The sequence below is a fragment of the Alosa pseudoharengus genome, unplaced genomic scaffold (assembly GCF_046254945.1).
Source record: "Alosa pseudoharengus isolate Yale_2024_CS ecotype anadromous, Long Island Sound unplaced genomic scaffold, YU_APseudo_1.1 YU_APseudo_1.1_scf_8, whole genome shotgun sequence".
NCBI lineage: Eukaryota > Metazoa > Chordata > Actinopteri > Clupeiformes > Clupeidae > Alosa > Alosa pseudoharengus.
In genome coordinates, this window is record NW_027468870.1 from 15985207 (window position 1) to 16002277 (window position 17071).

Below are 17071 nucleotides of genomic sequence, written 5' to 3' on the forward strand. Positions count from 1 at the left end.
ATGCGCTGCAGGACCACCATTTCAGGTGACCCTGAAACCTAGGGGAACTGGCGTCATCTTGGAATGGGTAAGTCTTGTAACTTCTCTAATTAGGTACATGTGCTACACTATAATCTGGAAAGAACATCCCCCAGCTCCATTTGGCAGTTATGTTCTACTACTGTGTGAAGTGTGTAATGCTTTGTCAAACTGCAATTAGCAAGAATTTGTTGTCTTCATATGGAAAGTTTTTCACTTTGTCAGTAATCTCCCATTATCTGCACAATGGTATTGGCAAATGTGGTTGAGACTAGTGTTGGAACAACACAATGACCCTGCTTGGGGGAGGGGGGCTGTCTGAAAAGAAGCTGGTTTTGGCTTATGAAGGTGTGAACGCTGTGGCCATTACTGGCAGCACCAAACTGTTATGGAATGCTGTTTCAGAGAATTTGTCAGGTTAAACAACTTGTCGTAGTAAGTGTAACCAAGATTTGACATCCTGTCTTTATTTATGATGGTCACTCATTCTGGGGTATTTTTTTGTTTACCCCTCCACTAATACAGCTATGTCCCTTTGGACACCCTTTGTGGCGGTGGAATTCGCAGCCCTTGTTGAAGTATGGCATGCAGGGAGGTGATTTCATGCTGGCCATCAACATACTGCTCTCCGGGAACAATTACAGTAATATTGCCTTTCTGTTCAAGTTCATGCAAATGGGGATGGTGGCTGAGCCTACCTTTTTCAAGATTCAAGACGCCTATTGCATTGAACCAGTTGAACAGTTCTGGAAAAAGATTAGAGCTGATGTTCTAACCCGTTTGAAGAAGAAGGATGAAGTTGTTGTCCCAGGTGAGACTCCTTACTTCATCTTTGATTACAGCGACATGCCTTTGACTTGCTGTGAAAGTCAATAACACTAACCTTTGTAACATTCTTTTTTTTGTTTTGTTTACTCCTTAGGTGATGGCAGAATGGATTCTCCAGGTATTGTGTGTGTGTGTGGGGGGGGGCACATGCTCATGTGACATAGTTGGTTATGGTGCATATAGTTCACACACGATAAACTTTCTTCTCATTCTACAGGCCACTGTGCACAATATTGCACGTACACGACTATAGAGCAAGACTCTCGTGACATTGTTCATATTGTCTCTGTCGACAAGCGGGAGACGAACAGAAATTCGATGATCATGGAGAAAGAGTGCTTCATTAGGACAATGGATGCACTTCTTCCAGAGATCCATGTTACTGAGGTGGTCACCGACGCACATCCTCAAATCTCAGCATTGCTCAGTAAGGACAATGTGTGGTTTTGACAAATGTGGTCTTTAGATTCCTGTTGTTCATGTTGGTATGTCTGATTGTAATGACTACTATTTCTTAGATCCTGAACGTGGCAAATACAAGGCACAGGGTCTGAAGCATTCCCTCGATATTTGGCATGCAGCCAATAATTTGGGGAAGAAGATCCGACGGGTATGCCATTTTTTCACACCCTCATTGGATAGTTGAAGCTGTTCATGCTGTGGCTATGTAACATGTACATTTTTTTTTCAGGCTGGTACAGTGAGGGACCAGTCAGACCTCCTGCCTTGGATAAAGGACATCGTAAACCACTTCTGGTATTGCGCCAAGCAAGCCTCTTCTGAGGAACAGTTCAAGGTAAGTTTATGTGAATTGCAAAATTGTAAACACAACCAATGTTTTGGGGTGTGAAAAAGGTGGGAGAGATGACATGGGATGTGTGTGTGTGTGTGTGTGGTTTTTTTTAAATTATTTTTTTAGCTGAAGTGGCATGCACTCCTGCATCATGTCCGCAACCAGCACACATGGTCAACGGGATGCTGTGAGCATGAACCTCTAGGAGACAGAACCCAGGAGAAACCTTGGATAAAATAAGGTAATTGTATTGTGATTGTCATGTAATGTGTCTGAATATGCATGTACCATCAGCCTATTCACAATATGAATTGTTACAGGTTCAGCAGCTCACCAGGCTCTCACAGCCATTGTATTGGACAAGCGGTGGTTGAAGGATGTGGGGAAGTTCATTACCTTCAGGTAAGTTCTCGGATTTCATTTCAAAACATATTTTTGTCTAAGACTATTACAATAAATAAATTCTTGGAATTATACTGTGTATGTAAAGCAGTGTTACACATGCCAATCTTGATGTCTGTACTGGTTGCTTGGCTGGCCTGTCAGCTTGGCACAGAGACGCTATCTAAATGAAACAGGGTTCCCATAGACTGTGATCCTTTCACTTACTGAAACTGGTAAAGAGCAAGTTGGTTTGTTTCTCACATCCTACAGGACTACGGCGGATCTGGAGAATTTCCAGAATCACATCCTGATGTACGCTGGAAAGCGGTTTGCCTACAGTCCAGCAGTGTACCGCACACGGACCCTGCTGGCGGCGATCGACTACAACTTAATTCGACTACAACATAATCATCGCCTTCCCGCGCGCAACAGATAAGGTCAAAAGATGTAAGTGTTTAGTATAAGTGTTATACGCTTTCCCATAGAAAACCATTTATGCCTAATAGTCAGATTTGCAAAGACAATAGTACAAACTGTGTCTCCTTTGCAGGTACAGGCGCTACTACAATAAGAAATCAAAATGCTGGAGTGTGTATGGCCTGAAGGAGAAGAAGAACTATGGGTACATTACGGACCTGCAGAGGGCCATTGTTTGGCACCGACTGAGAAGTGGAGCTGGTCTTCCAAGGAGACAGACTCTCCGGCTCGATGACCCTAGGCGCTTGGGTTTGCTGGCCGCTACACCGCAACCATCCACCGCAGAACTGGTTCGGACTCATGTTACGCGTGGGGAGAGTGTCCCCCACAGTGAGCGCTGAGTGTGCGTGCGTGGGTGGGATGGGGGGTGGGTGTGTGTCATAATATGTGTATTATGTAAATAGTTATGTATGCAAATAAAAAATCCTCACTGTGTGTTTTCTGTTTATTTTTCAAAAAATAAGCAAACTAGAAGTATAACAAATAACATCACACCATAATGAAAATTATTTACAATACTCATTCACAAAAGTCGGCGCACCCTGAAACCAGTATACTGACCCCTTGGGTCAGGAAAAGTCTCCCTGATCCTCCAGACACAACGGCTGGGAATCACCACTCTGTTCCCAACTCCAAGGCGACCATGCTTCCATAGCACAAATTGCCGGTAGGCTGTGTGTCTGTATTGTCTTTGTTCAACCCCGGGCTCCTGTGCATCATCAACTGCAAAAATGTCATTCCAAGCAGCCCGGGCTAGCCTCAGAACACCCTCATCCAGGATGTAGTACTGCATGTAGGCCATCCTACTAATGCAGTTCTGTGGGGCCTGGCGGCAGCAGAGCCTCTGCAGGTCAGAGACCATTTCCTGGCAGTTGGTACAGGTACACCAACTACAGGTACACCAACTACACGTCCACCCCCATCAGGTACTCTTGGCCTCTCTCTGTCTTCATGCAAGGCCAGCACATCAAACATCAGTCCTGGGAGCCTCAACATGACCTTTTGGAGGATATGGTCTTGCGCTCCCAGTAACTGGATCTGGGTCTGGATTTCTGTGTTTCTCCTCTCCTGCAGATTTTGGAGTCTTCTCTGACTGTCAGGGTCAATGTCCTCCCTTCTCCCTTTTCTGCTTTTTGGCCTTGCCCCTGCGCTGGTTGAGGGTGTAAAATCAGATGAGGTAGAGGAATCCTGAAATAAATTACTAACGTATTATGGTAACTGTATGAAGGTGAAATACTTGCAGGCATGAATCGTAATTTAGAACTTTAGTCGCTCAAAAAGCAAGAAGTAGTAACATAGAAGATAACTGGGCAGATTTTGCCAACTATTCCAATAATACTGTAGCAATGCAGCCACTAAAACGGTCTCTGAAGCTTTTACAATAACATTCTCAAGATTTTCACAGACAATGCAAATGGCTATTACATGCTAAACTGATAGGCAATACGTTTTTATTTCCATATCCTTGTGTAAACGTAGCCTAACTGGCTATTGCTAGACCGTTTCAAATTTACATCAGTTTCACACAAAAATAAAACAGCAATCAATGTCATTATTTTGTTTTATTTCGTTTCATACTTTCATGAAATCATGCAACATACCTTGTCACTGGACATCGTTATTTCCAAAGCAGGTTCTGGATGGTAAACAAATAACGTGCGTGTGACTGCGATAGTAGACTAAATTATTTACGACAGCGGTAATGGACAATTCCGCTTCCAACCTGTAGGGGGACCGGAGAGTAAAACTTCTTTGGTGTTGCTTTAAAGGGGACATATTATGCAAATTTCACTTTTTGCATCCTTTTGTACCTCCATTTGGGTCTCTACTGCTCCTAACAACACTCCACGCGTGCAAAAAAGCCATCCATGCGTTTTCTGTGAGTCAGTTGAACGATTTTGGTGTCAGGAATCATAGGCTTCTATGAGCCATTTTCTGGCTCCCTTAACCTGACGTCAAAATAAGGGAATTTGCATAGAACCACCCTGGCGCCACCCCTCACCTCTCAACCCCCATATAGCCCCACCCACCCAATTAGTTGAAGATCGCCATTAGTTTGCTGGTTTAACGAGCACGGACACCAAGCTCAATGACTACAAGCAAGAGCAAGTCACACATGAAGTGTCGTGTTGTTGGCTGCACAGAACAACACAAATCCTTGCACTTTCTCCCAGCCAAAGACGACAGAAGAACCGAGTGGCTCCACTTCATTGTCGATGGCCATGTTCCAGCAACAGTCGGCAAAAATGTTGTGGTGTGTGCGAACCACTTCAAGACAGACTACTTTGAAAACTTAGGACAGTACACTGCAGGATTAGCCATCAAACTTCGTTTGACAGAGGGATCTGTACCTGCTGTTCGTGGCAAGTCACAAGATGAGAGACATGTAAGTACTTTCAAATAATGACTTTTGTGTTTCTATCGCAGTTAAGCATGAACTAACGTTAGGCTGTTCGTGTTTTGCCATTAAGCACAAGCTAACGCAAACATTACGGCTAACTTTAGCCCTGCATCTGCTTGGAGTGAGCATTTCCTCCATTCCAAATTGCAAATGCAGCACACAGCCGATCGAGTCATATTTGACAATCCCAGTCAATAATATCTGAAAGTAATGATTTGAAAATGTTGTCTAGACGCTAGACCTCCATTAAATATTGTCATGTTATCCACAATTGAGGCGACCAACAGCTAAAAGCCCTTAGTATAAGCTAATGTTAGCTTGTAGCCTCACTTTATAACGTTATCCAGTGTTTGCACATTTCCCCTATAGCTCTATTTCATTTAAGCTGCAAGGGTTTGTCACAATTTGTAGTCGTTTTGTCCTTACTGATAAGGAGTTAGATATGGTCATGTTATCTACAATGAAGGTGGCCAGTAAGCTCTTGGTCTAGGCTAATGTTTGCTGTTGTAAATAAAGCGAGATATAGTACTGACAGTGCAAGAAGTTGTAGCCTCAGTTTTTAGCTCAAAGTAAACGTGCATATTATGTGCATGCCATTATTTTCATGTTTGGTTTTCTCTTTACTGCGCAAGACTCTACCTGGCTGCTCTGCATTACAATGAGGATGCTGCACGAGACCAGGCCACCTTATCCTCTGGGGACCCTCTCTACAGGATGCATTTTCCAAAGTACAGGGAGAGTGCAGGGTGAAACCCATCAAAACCGAGACAACATTCCGTAAGTTACATAATTTTTTATTTATCAACAATAAAAGATCTGTTCATTTTGCATGCTATTGCACTATGGTGTCTTTACAATGAACAAAACAATAAATAAATGTACAATGAAATACTTTACAAACTATGTACATAGTTACAGAAGTGTTTGTGAAATATTGCACAGGGTATGTGGAACACTTGATGGGCTTAATCATGGGCAAGGTCTTTGTGGACCAAGAAGCATACAGGGAGGAACTCCTGAAAATAAGCATTCCTCCGGACCTGTCCTCAGAGTTTGAGCACCCAGAGAAGGAGGAGGAGGTGATCGCCAACTATGTGTCTCGCTTCAATCCAGGGGAGGCAGTTTGAAGCCCACGTATTGTCCTTGGCTGTCAGGAAACTCCCGACGAACACGCAGGACCACACATGACGGGATGACGACCCTTATTCTGCATCCAAGGAATCCCCAACACCAACTGACAAAGCTCCTGTAGGCAAGCTATCTTTAACGACTTAAAAAAAAAAAAAAACATTGCAGTAGTTAGCAGGTTACATAATCTGTCAGTTCTGTCAAAAGTGCAAAGTGCACAAAGTGCAATTGTCATATTGCATGTCATGTTTTATTTCTGTTTTGTGTAATAAATATATTGTAATTTTATTTATATTTAAATGTGTCACGAGTGTATGTTTGATACCTGCTGAATTTGCAGACAATAGCCATACATAAAAAGAAAGAAAACAACAATTGGGGCTTATGTTGGTGTGTAAGGCCATTAGTGACCTATGAACATTAGTAAGACTAACATCTGCTTTTGCTGATAAAAACGGTAGCCTGTCACTGTCATGGTCAGCTCTGTATATGTTCAGTGCGTTCTGAAGAGAATAAACATTCAGGCACACCGGGTATAAACCCGTCTGCTGCAGACGTCGTGTGATCTATAATGGTATGGTAAGGTGAGTGCTATGCTAGCACAGTCCCTAGCATTATTCGTAAATGAGTGAGTAATATGGCAGCATACTCGCTAGCTCATTTATAAATAAGTTAGTAACACGGTAAGATATTTGCAGGCCTTTCTGTATCTTAGAAAAGTTACCTGTGTAATCTCCTGGCAGCATATACTCTGCCTCAGTTGGCACTGCCCAACAATTTCCACAAGCACACCTATATAATAATTAAAATAATAATAATAATAATAATAAAAGCTAATCAAGTGCTGTGAATCTAGTGAAGTTTCAAATACAAGCAAATGTTAAATATTGTAAAAAGACTGGCTTTGTCACGAAAAATTACATTACATTTACTTCGTAACAGGCTGAACAGGGTGAAGGCTAATAGCCAAGACTAATTTGGCACGTAGGAGAGATAGCAAATACATTGATTTAAAAAGTTAACAAACCATTTAGAAACTGCTTGCAGCATTCGTGAAGGTGTTTCTGCAGGTGGCTTCTCTTCATCTTGATCTGGGTCCGACTCTGGGTCGAAAATGTTGGGCTAGAGTGCGCCTCTGTATTCTGTCATTTTCACCCAAGCAGTGGAGGTTTTCACGTGAAGAAAACGAACAGCGTAAACATCTGACCTGTGCGGCGTGGTCAGCAGTAGCTTATTTGCATAAAAGTGATAAGAGTCCTTAAACGGCTCATTCTGAAAGGGACTGAAGCTGGCAAGAATTAGGCTGCAGAGATCTCTTTATGTGAGATTGATTTTGTGCAAAAAACTTTATGAACATGTTTTGTATAGCCCATAGACCTATTCTAACTTGTTTAAAAAGAGGTATAATATGTCTCCTTTAAAAAACAACACAAGTTGTGTTGTTTTCAACACATGTTGTGTAACAAATAAAAAAGGAAACAACACAAACTGTGTTGTCCCTATCTGGACACAGAGAGTAAAAACACAAGTTGTGTTGTTTTCAACACATTCGTTTTAAGGGTGCAGCTTTTTGTCTGTCAATTAATGAGCATTGTCCCTGTCAAATAACAAAACAATAATAAAACAAATAATTAAAATTAATAAAGTGCAGGGACTACAATATTTATTTCCTCATCAATTTAATATCAGTCTGATTTCTTTTGAAATGCAATTAGACGGTGAAATGAAGGTGAATGCCACTGTTCCAGACTCTCCTCCAGACTTTCATCTTGTTGAAACCATCAGCTATCGAGGCTATAGCTGCAAGTAGACATGACTTTGCCATTCAGCTTTCACCCATGTCTTTCCTGTCAAAGAGATGTAACATTTCTTAATGATTAATCAATACATACAAATTGAATGTTGTTAGCCTAATAACATCTGCCTGCCTGCTTTAGTGTCGGCTTTAGTCTGTATTCTAATCTTAAGTAGTCTTTAGTGCATGTCCCCTATGTTTGATATGCATCTGATTAGATTTGAAGAATTATATTGCTGATATAACCGATAGGCCTATACCAGAGGTCCGAGTGCAGTAGCGTGCGGTGACCATAATAGACATGGGGGACTCGAGTCACATTTTTTAGGACTTGAGACTTGCTTGATCAACATGTTTAAAAGACTTGACTTGCTATTCATGACTTGAGACTTGACTTAGACTTGAGACAAATGACTTGAAATGACTTGACTTTTAATTTTTTCATAGATATTAAATATTTGTTGCATGTTGCATTTTTTTCTGAGAAACCAGAGGGTATAAATAGGGGTGCTACAGCACGAGTGCCATTCAGAGCTACAGAGAGGGAAGGATGCAGTTCAATGACATTGCACTTGAAAACACCTGTACCCTACTTCAGGGTTACAGAGACCACCCCACAGCATCCCAGTTCCTCTGGGAGGACGAACTGGTGATGCCATTTTTCCCCACCCCACACCCCTCCCCAGAAGATCTGTGTTTCAGGTCAGATGTCGATGGTGTAGTAATTGAATTGAAGTTCCTGTACTCAGTGTACCCGGGCGTACACTGGCTTTTTTTGGGAGACGTGGCCAAAACGGTCAAGGTGTGGCCGTTTCTAAAAAAGCACATTGGCACGTTCGAGTATTCCCAGCCTGTGCTGGGTGAGTTCCAGCACTGCCATGGTGTTTGTCTGGCATTGCCTGATGGCGGGTGGCATCTCACTTTGTCCCTTGTGTCAAGAGACAAAGTGATGGTGTCACACCAGCGACTCTGTCGCGTGAGCGATCACAGTCCAGTTTTATAAGGACACTCTTGCCCATTTTAAAGGGCTGGTGTCTGACCTGGACTCTTTTGCGAAGGCAATGCCGACTTTCCAACAAAATAACGTCGGAAACCTCGCAAACATGGCCGTTTGCCCGCCCGATCAGCAGTATGTTTTAATGCTGCTCGATCGGGCAATCAGCAAGGCCTTTCTTCCTCAGGGTCATGTTGACCCTGAGCCAGTTTGGCCAGAAAGACCCCTCCACCATAAGTCTGGTCGACATTGTTGACCTCCCTGAGGTCAAAAGGAAGTCCGTGCACGTGGCCACTTCCATTCGGACGAACCCAGCCGGCCACCTAGGCTCCCTCACCCACTTGATGTGGTCGAGGTACGGCCTGGAGCGGGTGACGGGGCCTAGGGGCCACACGTTCACTAACCTCTCCATCTACGAGTCTGCGAACTTCCAGACAAATATTGACGCCAGACAGTTGGACCTTAGTCCACTGTTGTATGGCATCTTCACCCAGCTGGATCAGCGTCCCCAGCTGACGCACCTCCAGCTGTACTGTGACTCGGCCCACACGCACCAGTCACCCTTTTACAGCCACCCAGTGACTGGGGTGATTGCGGCGTGTGGGCTCATGCAGCCGGCTCTTTTGAAGGCCATGTCTTCTCGGGCACGTGCCTACATGAGTCACATGGAGGACCTTGTGGCCAAGTCCGACATCCTGCTGCCAGCGAGGGTGGAGGCAGTGTTTGCCTTTGAGGAGGAACGGGGATTCCCAGAGGAGGTGAAACCTTCCAATTTTTTTAGAAGGGAGGGCCTTCATGCCCTTTTGGCCCATGAGGCCATACTCGTTTCCTTTCGAGATATTAACTCATTGAGTGCCAAAAACGTAATATTACGTTTTTCCTTCCCATGCGTTGAGTGCCAAAAACGTAATATTACGTTTTTAGAGTGTCTAGTTTCGTAATTTAAAAAAAAAGCTAACACACCTTATATGGGATTTTGGGAACTCTGTGATGAATGGAAATGAAATATATGACGATCGAAAACTCATGAAAACGCACAATCTGGACATTTTATCATAACTTGATTGCCGCTTTGGGTCGAATCAGTGACGCATGCACGTCAGGTCAAAACCAGGCCATTTTCGTGGGTCTATCACTAAGTGGCAGTCTCGCCAGGTCTCGCTGATCACTTCCCGGAAAGTTTACACAAGTAAGTAACAGGCAACACAGCTATTTTGATTAAAACTAGCCACTGTTTAGCTTGGGATTTCTCAGGAACAGAGGCGTGTAGAAATACACGTTTTTCACCCACCGAGAGCTTAAAGTCTCACCTTTTAATCGAGCCATTGTATGTGTTCATAGCTATAACACAGAATATGCTGTGGCTGTACAAAAATCATCAACAATGGTCTAGATTGCTGGCACTCTAGGACAAAGCTCCCGAAAACAGCTTGGCATTCAATGAGTTAACGGTGAGGGGCTCCACACCGTGCGCGAGCAGGTCAGCAGCGGGGAGCACCTCGGAGGTTTTGACGGGTCATGAAAGGTTTTCCAGGCCGAGATTGCCTTGGAGGAATTTTTTCATGGCCAGCCTAGGTGCGTCCAGTCCCGTGCTTACAGCGTGAGCCTGGGCACGTCTAGTACTAACATCAACAGTTGCATAAAGCGCCGTGGGTTTTTGGGGCTGGCCCAACACTCCGGTGCCAGTGCTGGCTCCTCCGCCGTTGTGATTTTTTGCAACGGAGGCACGTCAGCGTGAGAGGATAGACAGGATGTTCCTGTTTTCCGATTCACTGTCGGCTGGTCCTCTTAAAGGACACATACAAGAGGAATACCGACCTGCCCATGGCAGATCTGTGCTCACAGAGCCACCCACAGCTTGTGGTGGACTCTGCACGTGGATAGTTTTGTCAAGGGGGTGCTTGACCATGTGGGTCATTTCAAGTTCCCGAACGTATTCAAGAGGGCCATTTCCATGGTGGAATGGGCTGGGAAAGACCCCACACTTGTGCTCACGGAGGGACTTAAAAGTTTGGGGATCCGATGGTTCCCCTCACTTAAGTATTTCGAGGGAAAGACCCGACGCAAAAACTGGGATGGGCGCTCGTTCGCCGAGGTCTACTTTTCCCCGGGAGAGAGGTTGACTTAGACTAACGTCTCACTCTAGAACTCCATCATCCAGTTTATCGTGGCCCAGCAACTGTCTTTCGACAGCGGCATGCAGCGATATAGGGAGTGGGGGCTGCCGTGGCTGCCACAGGTCCTCCAGAGAGTGGACTTTAGATTCCAGTCGCCCCAGACGCCCAGGGATGAAGACAAGCAGCTAAGGCTGCTTGTGTTCGTGAGCTGCATCGGGCTGGGTTAGGGGACTTTTTTCAAGATTCAGACGTTATGGACAAGGGAAGAGAACGACCTGGGGTAGGGGGCAGTTGACATGGTTAGGGTAAGGGATGGGTCATCAGGTCATTCCTCAGCCCTCGCCCAAAGACTGAGATCAAGTTTGGCACGGTCTTTCCCTGCCCTTCACTAGACACCCAATCATCGCCAACTCAGAGCCCTGAAAACATATTGTGTTTGATTTATAAGTCCATTGTTTGAATGTAGTGTTTTGTGTGTGCAAGTAGCATTAGTTAGTTAATTTAGCATTCCTAATTTGTTTGTTCAGTGTCTGCAAGTTTGCATTAGTGCATGCAAGTTAGCATTAGTGCATGCACAATGGTTGCTGCTAAGCATTGCGGTTCCATTATGATCGTGTGGGAAATGTTTAGCAAAACAGATGTTGTTGGCAAAGTAGTTATCATTGCTAGCAAAGTAGCTGTTGTTCATGGTAGTGGAAAGCGTGACTGTGTCCACAGTCAGCTGCGTCACTACAATTTTTTGATTATGAAAGAACCTTATTCTACAGAGGACCAGCCGGTCTCTCTCCTGCAGTAGACTAATATCCATATGTAGTTATAATATATATTAATATTTATTCATCCAACCTTTGCGCAACCTTTCGGTCACAGGAGTTGTGCCTTTCTAAAGCTGTTCAGACTGGATTATGTGCTGTTCTGAGTGTCAGAGCTTTCTGCTCCCTCTTATATCGTTGTGTGCATATACTATGCCACGCCTCTCAGGAGAGGTTTTCTTGTGTGATATTAATTCTTAGTTGAACTTTGTGATATTTCTAACTAGGGATGTAACGATTACCGGTATAATGATAAACCGTGATAAAAATGTTGACGATAACAATTACCGTTTTCTTTTGAAATATCATAATTATCACGGTTGATTACCACGGTGTTGAAACCGTGTGTTTAATCCTTCCCAGCTTCATCCGAGCCTGCTTTTGACATACAGTAGGCCTGGTACAATGAAGCAAAATTGGTACCCTACTGATTCTGTTGTCTAATTGATGGTTTTAACTGCTATTTGGATTAGGCTACAACTGATTTTAAAAGGCGGAACATTTTCACCGCAAAACTTGCACTGTATCATTTAGCCACTCTGCGTCTTTTTATGTTCACGTCCACATTAAATCCATTCCACTCACGTTATCAGAAGAACACAGTAGCCTAAAGTTTTATTTCGAACACTTAATTTGGTCTCACTCAGGGTAGGAATTTCACTACGGCCACGTCATTGCCCCTTGCGTTGGCCGTGATGTATCTTTGAAAATCAGAGGTTTACAGGCCACGGTGGCCTTGGTGCCCTTCTTTCAATATTCTGCTTTGCGTCCTACTAATAGCGATTTTTATTTAGCCTATGGCCTGTCAAAATATTCACAGCGCAAATTAATTTAGTCTTTTACGCAGTGGAGAAAGAAAGTGCGTCTAAATTCACCCATTCTTCTCAGTTGAACTACTCGCGAAGTAGCCTACTCATCACACAGACATCACAAGTATCCTATCACATGAAAGAGCTTTTTCTCAGCTTTTAAACGATGTTAGCAGCAAATTGCTGTGGTGAACGGTTCGCGAGAAAAGTAAATAATATAATTCAATTTAATCATAAATTCTACTGAAGGTTTTGCGTCCATCTCCCTACCCATTCCTCTCGGTGCAATACTTCACGAACCTTTCGTTTAACACACGACAAACCATATATCAGAATAAACAGCAGACCTTACCGAACACAAAGGTGTAAAGCAGTCCCCTGTACAGTTAGCCGTTCCAGAGTAATCCAGTTTTGAATTTGCAGTAAATTTCGACATGCATGGATGTCTCCAAATTTGGGCTTTAAGTTTTACAATGTGTTTAAATTGTTCCACATGATTTCATAACGGGCCAAATACAAAATAAATGTTACAAATATCGCCTAGATATCGGTAAATCAGAGGACAGCTGACTAAGAGTTTGTGAAAGTAGATCACAAAATGCTAAGCATGCATCTAGGCTATTTGAGTTTCTTAAAGCTGAACTGTGCTTAAATTGTTCAATACATGATTTCATAACAGGCCAAATATAAAATAAATGTTAAATATAGCCTAGATATCTGTAAATATTAGATGATCAGATAATTTGCAGTTCTATGTAATATGTCATGTTTCATGTTTTTGTAATGTTTCATACAGTGATGCAGGTCTACTGCAGTGAATAGGCTACAACTTTGATCATTTTTATAGCCTACTACTGTATAGTTAACTTTGGCCTTGGTGCCCTAACATGTGGCCTTTGTGCCCTCCACCAAATATGCCCAACTGAAGGCCAAGTGGCCTTGCCTCCAGAATGGTGAAATTCCAAGCCTGGTCTCACTCATTGGATCCAAATAACAGTAATAGCAACCTCCAAGTAATGTTAGGGTAAGTGAAGCTATAAGCACATAGCCAATTAAAGGGGAACTCGGCAAGTCTAGCCATTTCTTCGCTGGTTTTCACTTTTGTCGTTGCACGTTTTCTCAACGAGCTCCCCCTACAGCTCTGGGACGTATATTCCACAACACCGTCGTAAAAAAATCTCACTTGCGGCACCCTCCTCCCCCTTCCCCCTTTCTATCGCTGCTGATGAGCAATTGTTGCCAGTCAACTTTTTCGTGTGGAGCAATGTCTACCGAGGTGAGTAATATATTACACAGTATCATAGAACATTGACATGTACATTTTGTATTGTGTTATCAACCATAAGCTGTAACAGGGGTTGTACGGATGAAGCTAGCAAACGTTACTGCTTATTCTTATAGCCCCCAATGGAACTGTGATTGCCAAGTTTAGCTAACGTTATCATCGTATTTTCTCCCGTCGAGACTGCAACGTTAGCTTTGTCTGCACGACGATAACGTTAGCTAAACTTGGCAATTACAATGACTGTGTTTTTAACATTTTATTATTGAACAAGTGTAGATCAGAAAGGAGTTAGTTGACCTAAGTATAAACAATGCACGACCATTCATTTTCCTTAACTGGGTCATTAAAAGTTAGCGTAATAAATTAGCTCCTGACAGACTTCATGAGATGCTGACAATGTTTTTATCAAAGGACAACATTACAGGATTCAACTTCGACTTCGGCCTCGTCCGAATTCACCCCTCAGGCGATAGGAAGTGCGAGAGCTAAACCTACAAGGCCAAGGGCACCGAGGAGGGGCACAAGACAGAAGGACCTCGAACCTGATGTCCAGAGCAGGCTGAGGGAACTGCAGGAGAAAAGGACTGCTGAGACAAAGGTTTGTTTATGATCACACACACATAAATCTTACTGTTAGCTTTTGCCTGAATATGTGCATCTAATAAAACAAGTAATGTGTTGTAGGAGAGAATTCATTCTCTGGAGCCTGGCCAGAAGGACGTACTCCTTGAGAAAGTACTCTCTAGACTACCAGGGTTGATGTTTGACCTGTTATCATTGACGGAGGTAGCCCAGCAACCAGACCCTGACCAAGGAGGACTTCACTGGTGCGTGTGTGACCATTGCCGGGATATGGCAACGGACATAGAGAAGGTCTGCTGTCGCCAACCCCCCGAGCACTGCATCAGTGAGATGGCATACATGGCATACTATGTCTTAGACGAGGGGGTGTTGCGCCTGGCCCGTAGAGCTTGGAATGACATTTTTGCCATAAATGATCACCAGGAGCCAGGGAAGGAGCAGCGACAGTATAGACATTCAGCCTACCGCCAGTTTGTGCTGTGGCAGTATGGCCGCCTTGGAATAGGGAACAGGGTGGTCATCCCAAGCTGTTGCGTATGGAAGATTAGAGACTCCTTTCCTGACCCAAGGGGTCAGTACACAGGCTTTAGAGTGACCCGTCATGTTTGAATTTCACATTTTTTATTGTAAATAGTTACGTCAACCTTTTTTATTTGTTTTTGTATAATTTAAGACACAATTGTTTTTTTTTTGAATGTGTGTTTATTTGTACAATAAAATATATAATTTTCAAGAAAACTTTGCCATAATTTCAACTATTTACACATTGACAGTTGTAAGAGGGAATAGTGTCAGTTCTCTAGGGGTTTGAGGTCGTAGACTCCCCTCGTGACACATGTCTTTGGATGAGCTCCGACGTGGGCGGTGATGGCTCTGCAGAGGAAAGCAAACCAAGTCGCCTGGGATCTTCTGGCCTTAGCGTGGTCTTGCGGGGAAGGCCAGTCCCACTCTTCAGCCTCCTACCAAGAATGGCATTCTGGAGGTCAGGGATGTATTTGTATTCCTTCTTCTCCTTGATTGTATACACAGCCCAGTTTTTTGATTTTTTATTGTACGATTTTTTGTACCTAGAGAGTAAGGGCAGTTAGTAATATGCTCATTTACAACAGTTTAAACAAAAAATTATATAAACAAACACTTTATTCTTATACTAAGAGCTTACATTTTGTGGCCATCCTTGTTTAGTGCTGGCACGCGTCGATTGTGCATATTGTAATCAATCGCAGCCAACAGGGTCTTGGTCTTGTACACAAATGGAGTGTACGACATCCGCTTCGCTGCGTAGAGCAAAATATGATTTTGGAAACTCTCCAAATCCGACGTGGTCCTGTGAGTGTGTTTGAGGCAGAATAATTGAAGTTAGAAAATCTCTCTCACCACACGTCTACAAATCTGCTGTAACCCTTTCCTTATGTACAAAAGGACCTCAGCTCAGTCTGTCAAATATTTCATTTGATAAGGAAATAAATGAGTATTGCTTGAGTGCACAATTAAAAACACAGCAAATGCTAAAACGAGAGCAGATGATTGCCTGAAGTTTAGGAACTTCCTCACAAGGTTCAGCCATCTCTTCTCAAATACAATTGCAGCCAGGGCCCGGTGAGCTGCTGAACCTGTAAACACATTATATTATGAGTGAAATGAGTGCAGTCATGTAGGGAATTCATTTGTGCAGTTTTATTTTCCTATATGGTCACCTTGCTCCATCCAAGGCTTGTCTTGGCTGCCTTCCTCCAGCGGCTCATGCTGACAGCAACCGGTTGCCCAAAAATGTTCGTTGCGGACATGATGCATCACACCAACCCACATCGACTGAAAGATAAAAAAATAAAAAAATTGTCACCTGTACAATATATACAACTAAAAACCCAATCTGTCACAAACTGTTTTTACACTACACATACTCTACTCTCAAACATACCTTGAATTACTCCTCTGTGGAAGCCTGTTTGCTGCAGTACCAAAAGTGGTTGACAATGTCTCGGGCCCAGACCTGAATTGGATTCTGCCCCTTCACTGCTCCAGCCTGATTACGATGCACATCAATAGCAGTGTCAATACACACCTATAAAGAACCTCTTCTGTTGCCATGATGTGACAGGTAAAATGTTTGTCCATATGGCATTGTTGAGAGTACCCTGGCAGTATGATGGTGTGGATGGAAACATACCTTTCGAAGCCTTTTGCTAAGACTTTTAGCAGCATGCCAAATGTCAAGCGAATGCTGTAAACCCCATGCTTTATATCGTCCACGTTCAGGATCTGTAAAAAACAAAAGACTTTATGACACAATTACAATATGAAAGTCATGACTTCAAGTAACAGCACATAAGTTCTACTTACTCAGCAATGCAGTGATCTGTGGGTGAGCATCAGTAACCACTTCTTTTATTTTGACATTCGTGAGCAGCGCATCCATGGTGCGAATGAAGCATTCTTTCTCCATTATCACCGAGTTGCGACTGGTCTCCCTTTTGTCCACAGAAACAATGTGGAGGATGTCTCGCGAGTCTTGTTCGATTGTTGTATATGTGCAATATTGAGCACAGTGTCCTGAAACATAAGCACAGTGGTTAAGCACAAGTCCTTAACCACACAGAATAAACATAGCACAAGTTCTTAACCACACAGAATAAACATATGCACTC

At 43.3% G+C, this 17071-nt stretch overlaps 3 long non-coding RNA genes across 3 annotated transcripts; 1 reads left to right on the forward strand and 2 right to left on the reverse strand.

The window, feature by feature from the left end:
* Positions 1 to 5679: 5679 nt before the first annotated feature.
* On the reverse strand, positions 5680 to 7125 carry LOC143111690 (uncharacterized). The gene is made up of 2 exons (XR_012984581.1): positions 7057 to 7125; positions 5680 to 6171 (listed from the first exon to the last, which is right to left on the reverse strand). It is a non-coding gene; the product is annotated as an uncharacterized LOC143111690 (long non-coding RNA).
* Positions 7126 to 13614: 6489 nt separating this feature from the next.
* On the forward strand, positions 13615 to 15103 carry LOC143112315 (uncharacterized). The gene is made up of 3 exons (XR_012984704.1): positions 13615 to 13832; positions 14266 to 14439; positions 14526 to 15103. It is a non-coding gene; the product is annotated as an uncharacterized LOC143112315 (long non-coding RNA).
* A 568-nt stretch (positions 15104 to 15671) lies between these two features.
* LOC143112316 (uncharacterized) lies at positions 15672 to 16826 on the reverse strand. The gene is made up of 4 exons (XR_012984705.1): positions 16767 to 16826; positions 16594 to 16685; positions 16121 to 16449; positions 15672 to 16036 (listed from the first exon to the last, which is right to left on the reverse strand). It is a non-coding gene; the product is annotated as an uncharacterized LOC143112316 (long non-coding RNA).
* Between the last annotated feature and the right edge of the window lie 245 nt (positions 16827 to 17071).